The following is a 15395-nucleotide window of genomic DNA, read 5'->3' as shown; positions in this document are numbered from 1 at the left end:
CCGGCGGAGAGGAGGTGGGGCTGACGGCCAAAATCCACGTGCCGCTTCCCTCTAGCGCTCAGCTATCCTCCAATACCCACGCGAGAAAACAACCAATGACGACGAGTAGCCGCTCCCGGTGCTGCTGTAAACACCATTACTCTCTCCCCCCCACACCCCTCGCTCACCTCACGCACATACATACATGCATCACGCACGCGCCGACGGCCCGCCGCTTCTGAGCACCACCACCAAACTTGCAACAACTCCCTGCACAAGTGCAAAACAAGAAAGCGTCCAGAAAGTTGGGCAACGTGGCGCGCGCTGTGTGTGTGTGTTTACCCACATGCGTGTATAGGTACAGCTCCCTTCGTGAGGGGACTTTCTCCTTTAAAAGGAAGGGGAGGGAGCTGTGCGGGGGGGGGATTAGTTGCACCTAAGTACAGTACGAAGAGGTGTTTTTTCTTTCTTTCAAAAACCGGTTTTTTGTTTTTTTTAGAGAGATCTCCAGCCTCTTTTATTTTCTTCCCAGTTGCTTTAGTGCGTGAAGAAAGGGGAGAGGGTATAGCTTTAGAAGAGATGCTTCCCCTTTCCCCCCGCATAGCTAGAGGAGCTGTTCAAAAAGAGAGGTTTGCTTTGGAGCAGGGGAGAGAATAAATACAGGGGCAGAAGCGGCGACTGCAAGAATAAAAGCAGTAACACTGGCAGGAGAAGGTGAGTGCGGCGCTTTTCTTTACCTTTCCCGTAGTTTCTCTCCCCCCCCCCACCCGCACCCCCACCCCCGCCTCTGGGTTTGTGGGCACATGAATCACCCCTGGTTTATCGCCGCTTTCCTTTATATCAACAACAAACGAAGTCGCCCCTCCAGAGGTAAACATGTCAAAGGGCCAGCAGAAAAGCTGCTGACGACTGGAGTCTTGCCTAGAGTAAGGAGTTGGTTCAGTACCCAGCGAGCTACTGAAATCCATTTTGCCCTTCACGTCACGGGACTAGATCTAGGCAGAAAGGGCGTGTGTGTGTGTGTGTGTGTAGAAACACGCGAAGCTTTTTTGAGAGGGGGACACACACTCTTTTAGTGGCGTTGGATCTACGGGGACTTCGTTGCCTTATCAAGCTCTTTTCAGGTGATCGGCGGTGTGTGTGTGGGGGGGGGGGGGAGGCGGTCCTTGCCTTTGCTTTGCCTCTAGGAATAGAGGAGGCGTTTAGAAACTTTCTCCAAACTTCTTTCGTGTGTATCCCCAGTTCGCCGGGTTAATTCTGTCTCGAGTTTCCTTCTCCGGTTTGTTGTGTCACTGTACCGAACGTGACATACCGGTAAGAGAAATCAGGCGGCCGCTTTTGATTGCCCTGGATTGCTCCTCGTCAGTTTTCGTTTTCTGTTTGGAAGGATCTCTCTCTCTCTCTCTCTCTCTCTCTCTCGTTGTTCTAGGGTTCCGTTGCGTTTCTAGTCGACCGTACACGCTTCCAAGTCACAGCGGTGTGGTATTTCAGCTGGGGGTTGTCTCGGTCCCTGGGGGTTTACCAGAGAGATCGTGAAAGTCTCTGAAAGTTTGATGCCAGAACTTGTATGGCTCAACTTGCCAGCAAGTAGAAATTGCAGCATGGATGTCGTAGAAGTAAGAAACTCCTGTTCTTAACTGTGGCAATATACGCCGACTTTTTGGGAACAACCTTTGCGCCCCCCCCCCCCCCGACTGTGAAGCGTGGAATCTGGAATATATATATTTCTCGCTCAACTAAACAACGTGGAACTTTCTAGTCTCCCATTTGCCTTTTTTTCCTTTTCTTTTCCTAAAACAGTTGCAATTGTTTGTATTTATTAGAAATAGCTGATGATAAAGCAGTTGGATTTTACGCTGGCAGTAAGATAAAATACGGGCAGTTTTCTAGGTGAAGTATAAAGGTATGGGACACAAGCCTGCTTTTGTCAGTTTGCTTGCGTGCTCTGTACCCTTTATCTGGGGCAAAAATGCTTGTATGTGCACGTAAGTTACAGAGAACACTGCTGCTTTGATGGCTCTTTCCCCTGTTCCTGTTGTTGTGGTGGGGACAGATGAATTAACTTTCCAGACGGAGAGAATGTGTAGTGGTCTTCATCTAGGTGCAATGAACGCTGCAGGCAGGAGCTTTATGTTTTGGTCTGAAATCAGTTCCACGTGGAGGAGTCACTTGTGCCTGTTTCTATTTGAAGTAATAGAAATTTCTGTGTTCAACCCAGTGGGCTTTTGGCCATTAATTTGATTTTCAGCCTGTCATTAGAGACTCGCAAAATCCGCTATACATGAGGAACTGGATGATGATGGAGTTTTGCTTGATGGTACTACAGTATGTTCTGAAAAGTCCTAGTTCTCTTAACTATCCTTTTGTACAGATTGCTGTGCCTATTGAATTAATGGGAGGAAATCAGAACGGGTAAAACGTGACTATATTCAAACTGCCATTGTCTGCTTGTTTATTGTACACTATTCTGCTGTTTGCATCCATTTCAATGTCATGTAGTGAAGAGTTCTTGGCAAACAAAGTGCTGGCTTTTCCAAGGAAGTTTCAATTATTTTATCTACCTGTGAGAGGATTTTAACTACCTGTGAGAAAATCACTGACATTAAAAGCTGATATGATTGTCATGTATTTTTGTTTCAACTTCTTGTCAAAGTTTTAGAACAAAATCATTTTATTTCCAGTTTACAAGATCTGTGAGTTCAGACTCAGGTTATCATAGTGAATATTCCATATTATAAGTGGTTCATATAATTAGTATAATTAGTTGACGCACCTTGAATTTTACTTTACATTAAAATATTAAGATAAACATAGCTTAATTTTTCCTTAAAATACAATTTAAATATATTCACCTGTCAATCTGGGCTGACTTTATTACAATACATTATAACTTATTCAAATTCGAGGTTTCCTAATATATGCTTCTTTTTCTCTGATCAGCTTTTTGAAAGCAGTTGTAGGACTCCAAGCTCTAACTGTTCCTTGGTCTGTCTGCTTTGCTTTCCTAAAACACATCTGCAGTCGGGACCCAGTTTTTTTTAAAAAAATCATTGTAACTGAATTACACTAAGAATACAAATATTCTTAATGATGTTGACATTTTTATTTAGTGATACATCATTTATTTGTGAAGAAAGCTCACAATATAAAGAAATTGCTAGTATTTCTGTTGCCAGGTAATCTGTTATAGTGTGCAATAGGATTTTTTCAATCTGACACAGTCTAACAAAGCCACACATTTATGTATGTATTGTATTATGGCACTAATCATACTTACAGTTATCCCAGTTGTTTTGAAGTGTGCATGTTCAATGTATGCTTGTTTCTTCTGGAACAGTTAGATGGCACAACATTTTTGGAATCCTTTGTTCCTGTGCAATAGAAACTTGTTTTGACAGTAATTGATGGAAAGCTCATCGATAAAATTCTAGCTCACTCTGAATTTTTCACTTGTGTAGTATAGCTCATAATGATTTATTATATACAATCATTATAAATACACCTCTTAAGATGCATTCCTAAGATGTTCCACTGATATCAGTGGAACTTATTTTCAAGGAAATATTTTTAGAATTCAAGTCACAACATTATTTTTTGAGCCATTGATATAAACAAGCTTATCTGTAGGAAATATTGTTTTTCAAGTCTGTTAAGTGATCACTTATCACTAGTGTATTCTTGTTGGTTTGATTGGGATGTTACGAAGTTACCTTGCAAGTTACCATTGAATAGGTCCTCAGATACTCTCATTTTAAAGAAAGAGGGCAACAGCAAATTTACTTTTTTTTTTTTAACTGACATTCAGGGCTTATGATCTTCAAGTAGAAAAATTACTTTCCCTCCTGAAAGGGAAAGTTAGGATGGGGGTTGGGTAGATCACTCTGTTGGTTATATATACACTTTGCAAGGCAGGGGTGGGGGGACATGAAGCTCTTATTTTAAATTTTGAAAATGACGACTTTATGAACCCTGGCTAAATATGCTTTTCTTTTTTTACATGGGGAGTTTCTTTGGCATAGTTTTATATAGCAGCTGCTGATCATATTTCATAGAGCTGTTAAAGCACTTAAAACCTAAAATTAGGTACTGTCTGGTAGTAAATATTTCAAATCGCTGCTTGAAGAAATAAATGGAGAAGCAGGACTCTAAAATCCATTGCTGAACAAAAGCAAGTTGGGTTTTACAATTTAAAAATAACAAATAACTGAAAGAATTTACTTCCTCCGTATAATAAGCTTTTGATTTTCCTCTGGAAATGACCCCACTATTGATAGACTCTTAATATTTTTCTCTGGGTACTTTAAATGTGGGTTTTTATCATTAGAAATATTTCATAAATCTGCAACCTTTTGTACCTCTACTTAACATCTCTCTCTCTCTCTTTTTTTTTTTACCATGTTGTGGATTAGAAGATGCACATTCACCTGCTTTACGCAATTAGTGTTTTAACTTATTCCCCAAAGTATTAACAGTTTTCACATTTCAAACCTGTGACCAACCTGGAGTTTTACAGAATAGAGTCTGATACTTAAAATAATTTACCAAAATCAACATTTACTTTCAATTAATAGAAATGAATTAAAGAGGAATAATTTTGTGAATAATCATCGGGGCTAAAAACTGACTTGTTCATAGTTATTAAGCATTTAAAAACTTGATAAGTTCTCTTGATACATCAGATTTAGTAGCAATGTCAAGTCCGCTGTACAATCCTATAGTAATGCCACAAGCTTGAATGTTCTTTATGGTTTCAGATCCTACATGGTAGTCACCTTTGGCATTATTCACGGAAAGGCAGGATATAGATATTTATAATTAATGTGTGTTATGTTTGTGACAACGCTTCTTTAACATACTGTATTAACATACTGTAGTATTTACATTGATAACTTGTGAATATTGTACAGGTTGACCAATGATTTGTTTATAAACAAAACAGATTTATGAAGGCTTTTTAAAATAATAATAATGGATATTGTATAAATGTTAGCTCAGCTATAACTTTTTCCTGTCACTGAAAAGTGCAAATTGATCCTGCAGGCATTGGCATAATGTCTTAGTGTGATGGCTAAAACTTAAAGCTTTCCTGCTGCTTTTAATTCTTTTTCAAATTTCAGACGATGCTTATGCATAAAACCCGTTTAACTGGCTTAAAAAATAAAACTGTTTATTAAAGATGCACTTGTTATACTAATGAATTAAATTTGAAAAAAGGGAGCGCAGACATATACATAATTTAAATAAATGAAGCTTACACAGTATGGATACAATCCAGTAAACCGTGCTCAAGATAAAATTCTGTTCAGTGAAGATTAATATGGGACCTGTGCTTGATGAACAATTTGTTGCCAAACCTATTTTGAAGGCAGTTTGAGCTTCTTTACTTACTAACGACTTTGCAGTTAAAAATATATATACAGCTACTAGTCAGTTGATGGGTGTTATCTGTCACGAAATTAGAAGTGGTCCTATTTTACTAAGCCTTAACAGTCTGGAAAATGCAGATTTGATAGACAGTGACAGTGACTCCATTCAGACATCACATAAACTGTGGCTTATTGTGATGAGAACAAGCTGCATTGAGCCTTGGTCTTATGCATTTATCCTTCCTCTCTTCTCCAGTGCTTCCATGAGGAGGCGATTAGAAACTTCTGCTTCAATTTTAGATTAACTACAGTTAAGTGTTAAATCTGAACCTTAAAGTGTAAGTAATCTGAACTATGGCTTGTTGAAACATACCAGCTTCATAACTCATAGTTTGAAGTTGACTTGTTTCAAAGAAACCATAGTTAAAATTAACCACATTGTCCAGTTCAGATAAAACAACAAGCTGTATTTAATTAAAAATAGAAACAAAAGGTTCTGAACTGCTCCTCTGAACTACACCAGGGGAGAGTTGGGGAAGAAGGAATGTGAGAGCCTAAGGCTAATGGCTGCTTGTTCCAGTCATAATAAACCTTGGTTTACTCGATGTCCAAGCCCAGCCACTGTATATTTAAATAAAATTAATTTTATTTCTAGAAATATATTTGGAGCACTTGCTGTTCTGGGCTGAAATGTAAAATATTAGAGGTCTGTTTTCAATAGTTTGTTTAATTTTTGTAAAACTTTTTATTGTACAAATTAACCATGTTTTGATTTTGCTATCATTTGGTTGTTTTTCTGAGCTTTGAGCTTGATATTTGCAAATTCTTTCTTTCCAGTAGAAAAGTGTATTTCAGTTATTTTCGAAACTGTTGTTCAGTTGCTTTCTGAGCACTTTGGCAAGTTAGTCAAGACTGATATTTTTTCTCAACACAAAAAAGAGGAAGGGAAATAAATTCGGTTTTTTTTATCTACCAGGCAACAATTTATAAAAGTAACATATAATAAGGAGGTGTCTGACCTATAGCTTTTTTTCTTTTTTTACTCTTCATAGTAACTAGCATTTTGCAATAACTCCACACGATACTATAATATAATATTTCAGTACAATGGAGGATCTGTAGTTGATTGATTAATGGACATAGGACTAGACCTTTTGGTACCTGTAATAATTCACAATTAGCTTAAATAATGTAATCCATCAATTGCCACCCCTGTCTTGGCATTTATCCTTATGATGCTAGCACCATAAAGCATCAAAGCCCTTAACACCAATTGAAAATGAAGCGAATGCAAACATATAGGGCAAAATCCAGAGTACTATGTGGCTATTTCTAGTTACCCACAGGGTCTTTGAGAAATATATACACAAACAGCAGTCCTTGCCACATGGCAAACCACTTTTTTGGAACTAAGGGGACTTTTGAAAGCACTGTCTGATAAGGCATGAAGTTTTGCTGAAGTAAACCATCCCACTGAGTATGCTTGAATCCTGGCAGTAACTACAAAATAATTCTTTGGATCCAAGCCATAATTAAAAGTACAAATTTCTACCAAATTAAGCCATTGTAGGTTTAAGCCAGATCCCAGAGATTTAAGCCAGAAACTTTAGTATAGATATAGAAAATCAATTGAAAATAACTTGGAATGGTTAATTGAATGCGTGTAACTTCAGAAAACAGGCAAAAGCTTTTTGAAATATACATAATATGTGTACTAGGCTAAACTGCATGTCAAACTGCCAGTATATTGCAAACTATTTCCAGCCTTCTGTTTTGTGGTCTCTGACTCCAATGTGCACTAGAAGATTCCTACCTGCAAGGAGTTCCCCATTCATATCAATGGAGCGAGAAGCTTGGTATGGGCAAAGGATGTGGATGTGCGTATATGGAAGTTGACATGTTCAAGAGCTAGATGAATTGTCGGGTACAAATGTCTATAACTATATTTGCACATCTACGATTTGGAAAACTCTAGAAGTACAGCACCAGAGACTTGAAGGTAGTATAGCAAAGCTGTCATTGTATGCAGATAGGTGCAGTGAGGGTCTCTTCTTGTATTATGGACTGTGCAACTGGCCTTGGTCTGATTTTCCTTTCCCACATTGCAGGCCTTTCCTGACCTCTGGAAAGTTTTTTCAGGATGAGCAGGGGACTGCATTTGGGAGGAGTGCATGGAGAATTCTTGTGTGAGTGTTCTTTTGGTCACGCTCCGCTGGTTACAATACAATACTTCCTAGGTTTATAAGATGATTGAAGTGTACACTTAAAATTTAATGTGTGAATGTGACTAATATGCTGATGATAGAGGTATGCTCGTGAGGGAGTTGGGATTGGCTGTGGATACAGCTCTCTGTCTAGCATGCACTAGGTGACAAATTTGGCTTTGTTGCTGTATAATGTGTGGAATAGAACTCATCTTTTTATCTGCTGCTGTAGTGTATAGTTAAAGAGATCCTTAAAGTACAAGAAATGTGTCATATTGTTTTATAATAGTATTTATGGGCTATCTTTTAGCATGTTGGACTTATATGGTGGCTCATAACAATAAATGAAAACACAAAATGCAATGAAACTAAATTCAATAAAACTATACAGCAGCACAAATTCAATTATAAAACATAGGTCAGTTAAAACACAACAGTAGCACGCTTAAACAGCTTGGAATGCCAATATTTTTAAATGACCCATTAATTTTAAATTTGCTTGCAAGAAAGCAACTGGGAAGTCTTAATACTGTTACGTACCCTCTTACAAGTTTGAACAGTGTACTCTTGTGCATGTCAACTCAGAAGGAGGCTTCACTGAGTTCAGTTGAACTTCCTCTCAGGTAGCCTTTCTTCCAGATAGCCTTGGTCTCTGTAAAAACAATAGTCTATGCATAGCTTAAAGCAGTCCACCACCTAAAACAGTCATGGAGAACTTTTTTCCCCTGAGGGCCAGATTCCATTTAAATGACACTCTCAGGGGCTGCATTCCAGTAGTGGGTGGGAAGGCCACAGGGGAAAGTGAGTGGAACCACAGGCCTGAAAAATCAAAACTCCAAACTTAATTGTTACTTATGAGTACTTGTGAGTAGCAAGTATGTCTACTCACACGTAAGCATTAACCGCATACCAACTCATAACAAGCAGGGCAACCCCCCCACCCCCCACCCCCACATGTCTACTCAGAAATAAGCAGGACTGAATAACCCAACAGCAACTTCAATTAGTATCCCAAATATCAAGCTTATGCATGCCTACTCAGAAGTAAGCAGGGCATACCTCTGCAGGACAAGGCTCAGGAGGAAGCAGGGCTGAATCAATCAGTAGCTTTCTTCCTTGCCCACACCTCCTTTACACCCCAGGGAAAAGCTCTTAAATGCTTCCCCCTGATAACCACTCTTTCAGTGCTAAGCAGGATGAAACCAGTGATGCATATCAGACAATTACTCATGGCTTTATTTTTATGTTGAAAAAATTCCACGTAAATTCATTATTAAAAATGCATGTATGCCAATTGCAAATATAATATTAGGCAAGCTTGTCAGTTTCAAATTTGTAATTAATATTTTTCAGTTGATTTCCCTTAGCACATATATTTTATTTTATTTATAACTTTATTACTGTTCCACATCTAAACAGATTCCAGAGTGATAAACAATAAAAGATAAAATGAATCCAACGCAGTATTAAAAGTTGTTTTTTTAAAACAACAACAACAACAACAACAAACCAGAATACTAATAAAAAACATGGCTGGTCACTCTGAGAAAGGTTGTTGAAATAGAAATGTTTTCAGTAGGCGCCTGCCTGACACTCAGAGGCAAGGAGTTCTACTAAGAAGGAGCTTCCACACTGAAGGCTGTACTCTTGAGTGGATTCCATGCAGTCCATAGATGCATGCAAAACCACCAGGAACGCCTCTTCTGATCACTTCAGCGAACAGGCACATTGGTGAGGGAGAAGACACTCTGTCAGGTATCCTGATACAAAGTTGTTTAGCACTGTATACACTAGTAACAAAACCTTAAACCTGGCCCTGTAGCAAAAAGGCAATCAGTGCAGATCCCTCAGCAAAGGAGTTACATGCTGAAAAGGGGTAGCTCCGGACAACAGCAAAGCTGCTGCATTTTGCACTAGTTAGAGGTTCAGGACAGGTTTATTGAGCCTCATCCAGCCCATCACTGAATCTAGACACTGATCTTGGACTTGCACAGCTTCATCTGATTGGCACAGGGAGATAGACTGCCATCAGCTTATGGATGGCACTTGGCTTCAAATCCTCTAAGGCAGTGGTTCTCAACCTTCCTAATGCCGCGACCCTTTAATACAGTTCATCATGTTGTGGTGACCCCCAACCATAAAATTATTTTCATTCTTCTCTACACAATCCATTGTCATGGGATGGTTTGCTAATGAAAATAATACATAACAATAGCTTTAATAATACAAAAGATGATACATGACATAGTTCAGTCAATACAGTTTCCTAAGACCATCGGAAATATGTGTTTTCCAATGGTCTTAGGCGACCCCTGTGAAAGGGTCATTCGACCCCCAAAGGGGTCCCGACCCACAGGTTGAGAACTGCTGCTCTAAGGACTGATCCCAGCAACTTCACAAAGATGTTGAACAACATTGGGGACAAGATGTGACTATAGAACTCTATTGCCAAGGGGTCTAGGAACAATCACCCAATGTTATTTTCCAAATTGATCCCACAGGTAAGACCAAAATCATTGTAACACAGTGCCTTCAATGTCCAACTCACGGAGCCAATCCAGGAGGATACCATGATCAATGGTATCAAAAGCTGATGAGAGATTGAGCAGAATTATCAGGGTTGCGTTCTTCCTGTCCCTGTCCTGATAAAGGCTAATTCGGTCCATAATCAGGTCAAATCTCAGATTGGAATGGGTCTAGATAATCAGTATCCTTGAAGACTTCAGCACGACCCACTCAGGTACCTTCCTTAAGGGGTATTCATGATTCTGCAGTAGTTGTAAATACCATTTGGTCCAGAGTGGGTTTCTTCAGGAGTGGTTGCACTACTGCGTCTTTAAGGACAGCAGGAACCAGCCTTTCACTTAAGGATGCATTTTCCACTTCCTGGACACACCTGGTCATACCCTCTCGGCTAGCTTTTATTAGCCAGGAAGGGCAAGGATTGAGAGGGTATGTGGTTGGTTGCATTGCTGCAAGCACCTTGTCCATGCCATCAAGCTGCAGCAACTGAAACTGATCCTATAGAATCAAGCAGATGGTGCCATCAGACACCTTGACTGGAGCTGTGCTAAATACAGCATCGATTTTGCTGCAGAGATGAGCGATTTTGTCCTCAAAGTATGATGCAAAGAGGTCACAGTGGGTCCTTGAAGGGTCCATTCACTGGAGAGAGTGTTAACAATATCTGTTACTGAAATATATATACGTATGTCGAGGTGAAATGGAACTAATAAATAGTGACAGCAAAACTGAAGGTTCCCCAGCAATCTTAGTGAAAGAAAACTGAACTCTGATGAAATAGATGATTGGTTGTCAGCATGTCAGTGGTGAGTTCTTTGGGTTGCTAACATTAATTAGTGTGTCATCACAACATTTTCCAATACAAAAAATTGACAATTTCCCCATGCAACTTTCACTAATAAGTTCAGATTTCCCCCCTGAAAACCCATATCACTGCTAAGAACTGGAGACCTTTTAAGAGCATTTTACAATGTTCAAACTGGTCTAAAAACACATTCATTTGAAAACATTATTAATTCATTCTATTTTGTTATCTTTCCTTGAAGATTTGCTGAAGATTGCAATAATAGAAGAATTTAGTGCATCGTGTTAGAAGACCTACGGACCAGCATTTTTAAACTACTGCTGGTACTTCTGCATAAAGCTCACAGTTATTCAACAACAGCAGTTCCACCTTCTACTTTACTTTGTATCATTTCAAGCTTAATGAGCAACTGGGATTTGGCCAGTAAGTGTCATACTTAAAGAAATTGGAGTATTTATATATTCTTTGATAAATTTTATGTACCCCTCTCAACCTACTAAGACACAACACTATGCCCAAAACAGATTTGTTCATGGCCAGGCAAATAATATTTTAAGAGCTTGCCCAATTTTTATCACTGAACCAATAATAATAATAATAATAATAATAATAATAATAATAATATTTCTAACCTGCCTCTCCATTCTGATCGAGGCGGGGAACAACAGCAAGTATAAAATACATAAAATATTAACAAAACACAGTATACATTGTTAAAACATACTAAAAACATCCTAAAATTCCACTGGATAGGCCTGCCGGAAGAGGTCAGTCTTTATAGCATTCTTAAATGTTAAAAGACTTAATTTGACTGTGGGGACGGGGAGGCAAATTATACACAGTACATATATACAGAGATACCACCAGTATAAAATATTTTGTATAATACCATATGTATTTCAACATCTGCCAGTGTCAGAATTGCTTCACTTCGATATCTCATTTGTCTTTCTCAATCAAATCCAAGCCTATACTACTCCTTGCTGCTGTGTCAGACCTGAGTAGGAGACCAGAGCCTCTGTACCAGAAAACCAAATAGCTGCATTCAAACATAATGCTGAACAAGTTGAGTGTTACGAGAAGAAGCTTCAGCAAGCCTGATGTTCATACTCCCATCTCCACACAACCATAGAAATGAATTTGGAGCTTTTGCTTCCATTTTAGATTAACCACAGCTTCCTGTAACTTTCGAACCTAGACAAATGGTGGTTAATATTAACTATTGTTAACTGAAACAACACAACTTCAAATCTTGATTTATGAAGCCGTCTTGTTTCAACACAACTGTTGTTTATATAAAATGGAAGCAGAAGTTTCCACTCTTTTCCTTGCAGCCATACCAATGGAGCACAGGAGATGGAAGAGCCCAAGTCTCGCTGTTCATACTTCTTTCAATCCCATCTCATCATCCAAATTACATCTGAATGCAACCAATATTTTGGCTGTAAGTTTCCTAAACAACACTAAAGCAGACTCTTGTAAAACAAATATTAATGTAGATGATGTTGAGGATCATCTACCTTGCATTTTTATATTAAGGCCTTCTAGTAGTTCTGTATTAGGCTTAAGGAAATCTCCAGAAATAACGTGAAACACTATAGAAAAAGGAATTTTCACAACTGTTTAACATTAGCACTCTCTCTAGACGTCCTCTTGCAAACTTTGAAATCTTATGCAAATCTGCATTGGAAGTTAATACCATAAAAATCACTTTACTTGTTTTGCCTTAGATGTTTAAGATGGAATATACACTATACTATTTTTCCACAATATTTTGTATTTATATGGCAGGCAAATACAATAGGCAGTTAGGAAGAACAACTATTTATGTATTGGTCCAACCGCAGGAGAAAGCCATCCACTGATATTGGGGCAGAGGTGCACGCACATGTGTGGGTGGGTGCACGCAAGGAGCCGAGCTGCTACAATGAGTAGGATGGATTCTTCCATGTCCCATCCCCATTCGCAAGAACTGAAAGGGAATCCTTTGCTGCACAGAAGGGATACTTGCGCATCCAATTCCCCTGTATCCCTTCTGCCACAGCAAAAGATTCTCCTTCTGACCTTGTGAATGGGGATGGTACGAGACATGGAAGAGTCCATCCTGCTCGTCACAACAGCTGCTTGGCTCCTTGCATGCCCCTCTGTCGCCATCATTTCCATAGCAACAGGGCAGTGGGCAGTGTTGTTGCTATAGAGACGAAGGTGAAGGATGCATAGATGCGGAGAGAACGTCTCCACTGAAAAGGCATCAGTTGTCTTGATGGCACCTACTCCATCCCCATCTAGTTTTGAGGCAGAGAGCGGGAACAGCTGACTATCAGAGCTCCCCGGTCTCTGCATGGTCTCTCCTCCCCCCACCGCTCCTCCCCACAGAATGGTGACGCCCCGGTAAGGTAAGTGTATTCAGTGCCACCATTCAGTGGGTAAGACCAAGAGAGGGGAGAGATGGCAACTCAAAGGAGTGGAAATAGTCCACTCCATGGAGCAGCACTTCTGTGTTGCCCAAGGGCGCCCTGGGAAGAGCCATCCGTGGAGTGGACTATTTCCGTTCTGTGGACTACAGTGTCGTCCTGCCTGCTTTGATTGTTGGGATGTAATGAATCATTTTGATATGTGAGAGTAGTTAAAGTAAAGTGTGCTTTTGAGTTTTGCAATTTGTAATTTGGCTTGTATGTTTTCATTAGGAGAAACGTTTTTATAGATTAGAGTTGTTTATAAGGAAACTGGCAAGTCTTTTTGTTAGCATAGTTATTTAGCATACTTTGCCTAAGTGGGATCCAATTTTTTAAATTTTATTTTCTCATCAGTGTTTGGGGATTCCCATATACTCATATAATTGCCATTTGTATTCATTATTACTTGTACATAATATCTCTCAAATTATAGTGAGGAAAAGGCAGCTATTTACTCTGTGTTTCAAAATTCTTAGCATTAAAGTTTTCTTTTAGCGGAATTTTTTTTAAAAAAAAATCACTGTCCCATCCACATGTGCATGCACCAAACAGTAGTTGTATGGAGATCTATCCCTAGCATTGTAATAGTGTTTGGCATTAATCTGGAGTAAAATAATTCCTTTAGTGGAGCTACATGGGAAAGGAGACAAAACATTGACAACAGAAATAATAGGCCATTACAAGTATTTCAATAAAAACTCTACATAATATAACTAGAGATGTAAAATTTTCAGAAATTTTGAAGCCATGGAAAAAAACTGTTTCCCCCCCCCTTTCTCTCCCACCCACTCTGGAAAAAAAATGATTGTTTTAGAAAAATTGGGGGGGGAAATGCAATATTAGCACTTTTTACAAATCTAAAGTCACTTTGTTACTTTAGAAACATAAAATGTAATTATGTACAAGTTGATTTGGCATAAAGTTATCACATTTGGTATATTAAAAGTACAGTGTGTTCAAACAATTATTACAAATTGAACTTGCATTTCTTGGTAACAAATGGAGCTAGAAGCTCCTGAATTGTTAGGAACACCTGACCTGTAAGGAACCTCTTTGGTTTTGCCAGTTTATGAGGAGCAGGCAAAAAACAATTTTAAAAAGGAAGAAACCATCAACGTTATTAACAAAGAAAATTATTTATGTCTTAAACATTTTATTTATCATGCTAAAATAAAACATTCCATAATGCATTTTTTCCAATTTTTAAGAAAAAACAAAACAAAAAAGGCTTCAGAAAAAACAGAAACCCCCTTTTTTCACAATTTCCCCCTGGTTTTTTCCCAGGCCTTCACATCTCTAAATGTAATATATAAATCACTTTAAGTGTGTTTTATTCCCCCCTTCAAATATTTCAGGTCAAACATTTTCATTATATTGGGACAAAAATTAACCTGGGATACCTTTTCAGCTTTGTTTACTAAGTACAAGTAAAACAACTGAACATTTTCTTAATGAAATCAACCTACCCGTATTTCTTCGATTCTAAGACGTCATCGATTGTAAGATGCACACTAATTTCAGTACCACCAACAGAAAAAAGCTTTGATTCTAAGAAATAATAAACGCACCCGCGATTCTAAGACGCACCCCATTTTTAGAGATGTTTATATGGGAAAAAAAGTGTGTCTTAGAATCGCAGAAATACGGTAATTTGCATTGGAAAAATTTCCAATGCAAATCAATTTTTTTCTATGCAAATTACCCTATGCAAATTTTCCAATAAATTTTCCAATCCAAAAGTTTCTGGAAAACTCACATCACCGTGCTTGCTTAATTTTAGATTATTGGTATCTGTGGCAATCTTAGATCTCTGTAGGGAATTTGGAAACTCGTGGTAAAGTACTGCTTGGCAACTTTCAAGCTCTTGATAGTTGCCTTGGCCATTTTGGCTGGTTTCCCTTTCCGTGCATAAACAAGGGACATTCTGTTTCCTGATTTCCTCAAGAAATCATGTCATAGTGTGAGGAATCCCCTATCCTAAAGCTCTTTCTGAATAATAAATTATTGGTCTATGTTGTTTCCTTCTCTTGTATTTGATGCTATGTTCTCAGCTTGTGCTGGT

At 38.7% G+C, this 15395-nt stretch overlaps 1 protein-coding gene across 9 annotated transcripts in view; it reads left to right on the top strand.

Moving 5' to 3' along the window:
• Positions 1–1507: 1507 nt before the first annotated feature.
• EYA4 (EYA transcriptional coactivator and phosphatase 4) overlaps positions 1508–15395 on the top strand; it is a 146477-nt gene continuing 132589 nt past the window's right edge. For all 9 annotated transcript variants that reach the window (XM_063124663.1, XM_063124664.1, XM_063124662.1 and 6 more), the window contains exon 1: positions 1508–1595. The gene's annotated coding sequence lies outside the window, so the exon portion shown is untranslated. The remainder of the gene's footprint in view (positions 1596–15395) is intronic.

This window comes from Elgaria multicarinata, chromosome 4 (genome assembly GCF_023053635.1).
Source record: "Elgaria multicarinata webbii isolate HBS135686 ecotype San Diego chromosome 4, rElgMul1.1.pri, whole genome shotgun sequence".
Lineage (NCBI taxonomy): Eukaryota > Metazoa > Chordata > Lepidosauria > Squamata > Anguidae > Elgaria > Elgaria multicarinata.
Note: the sequence above shows the minus strand (reverse complement) of the source record. Positions and strands in the feature narration are given on the sequence as shown.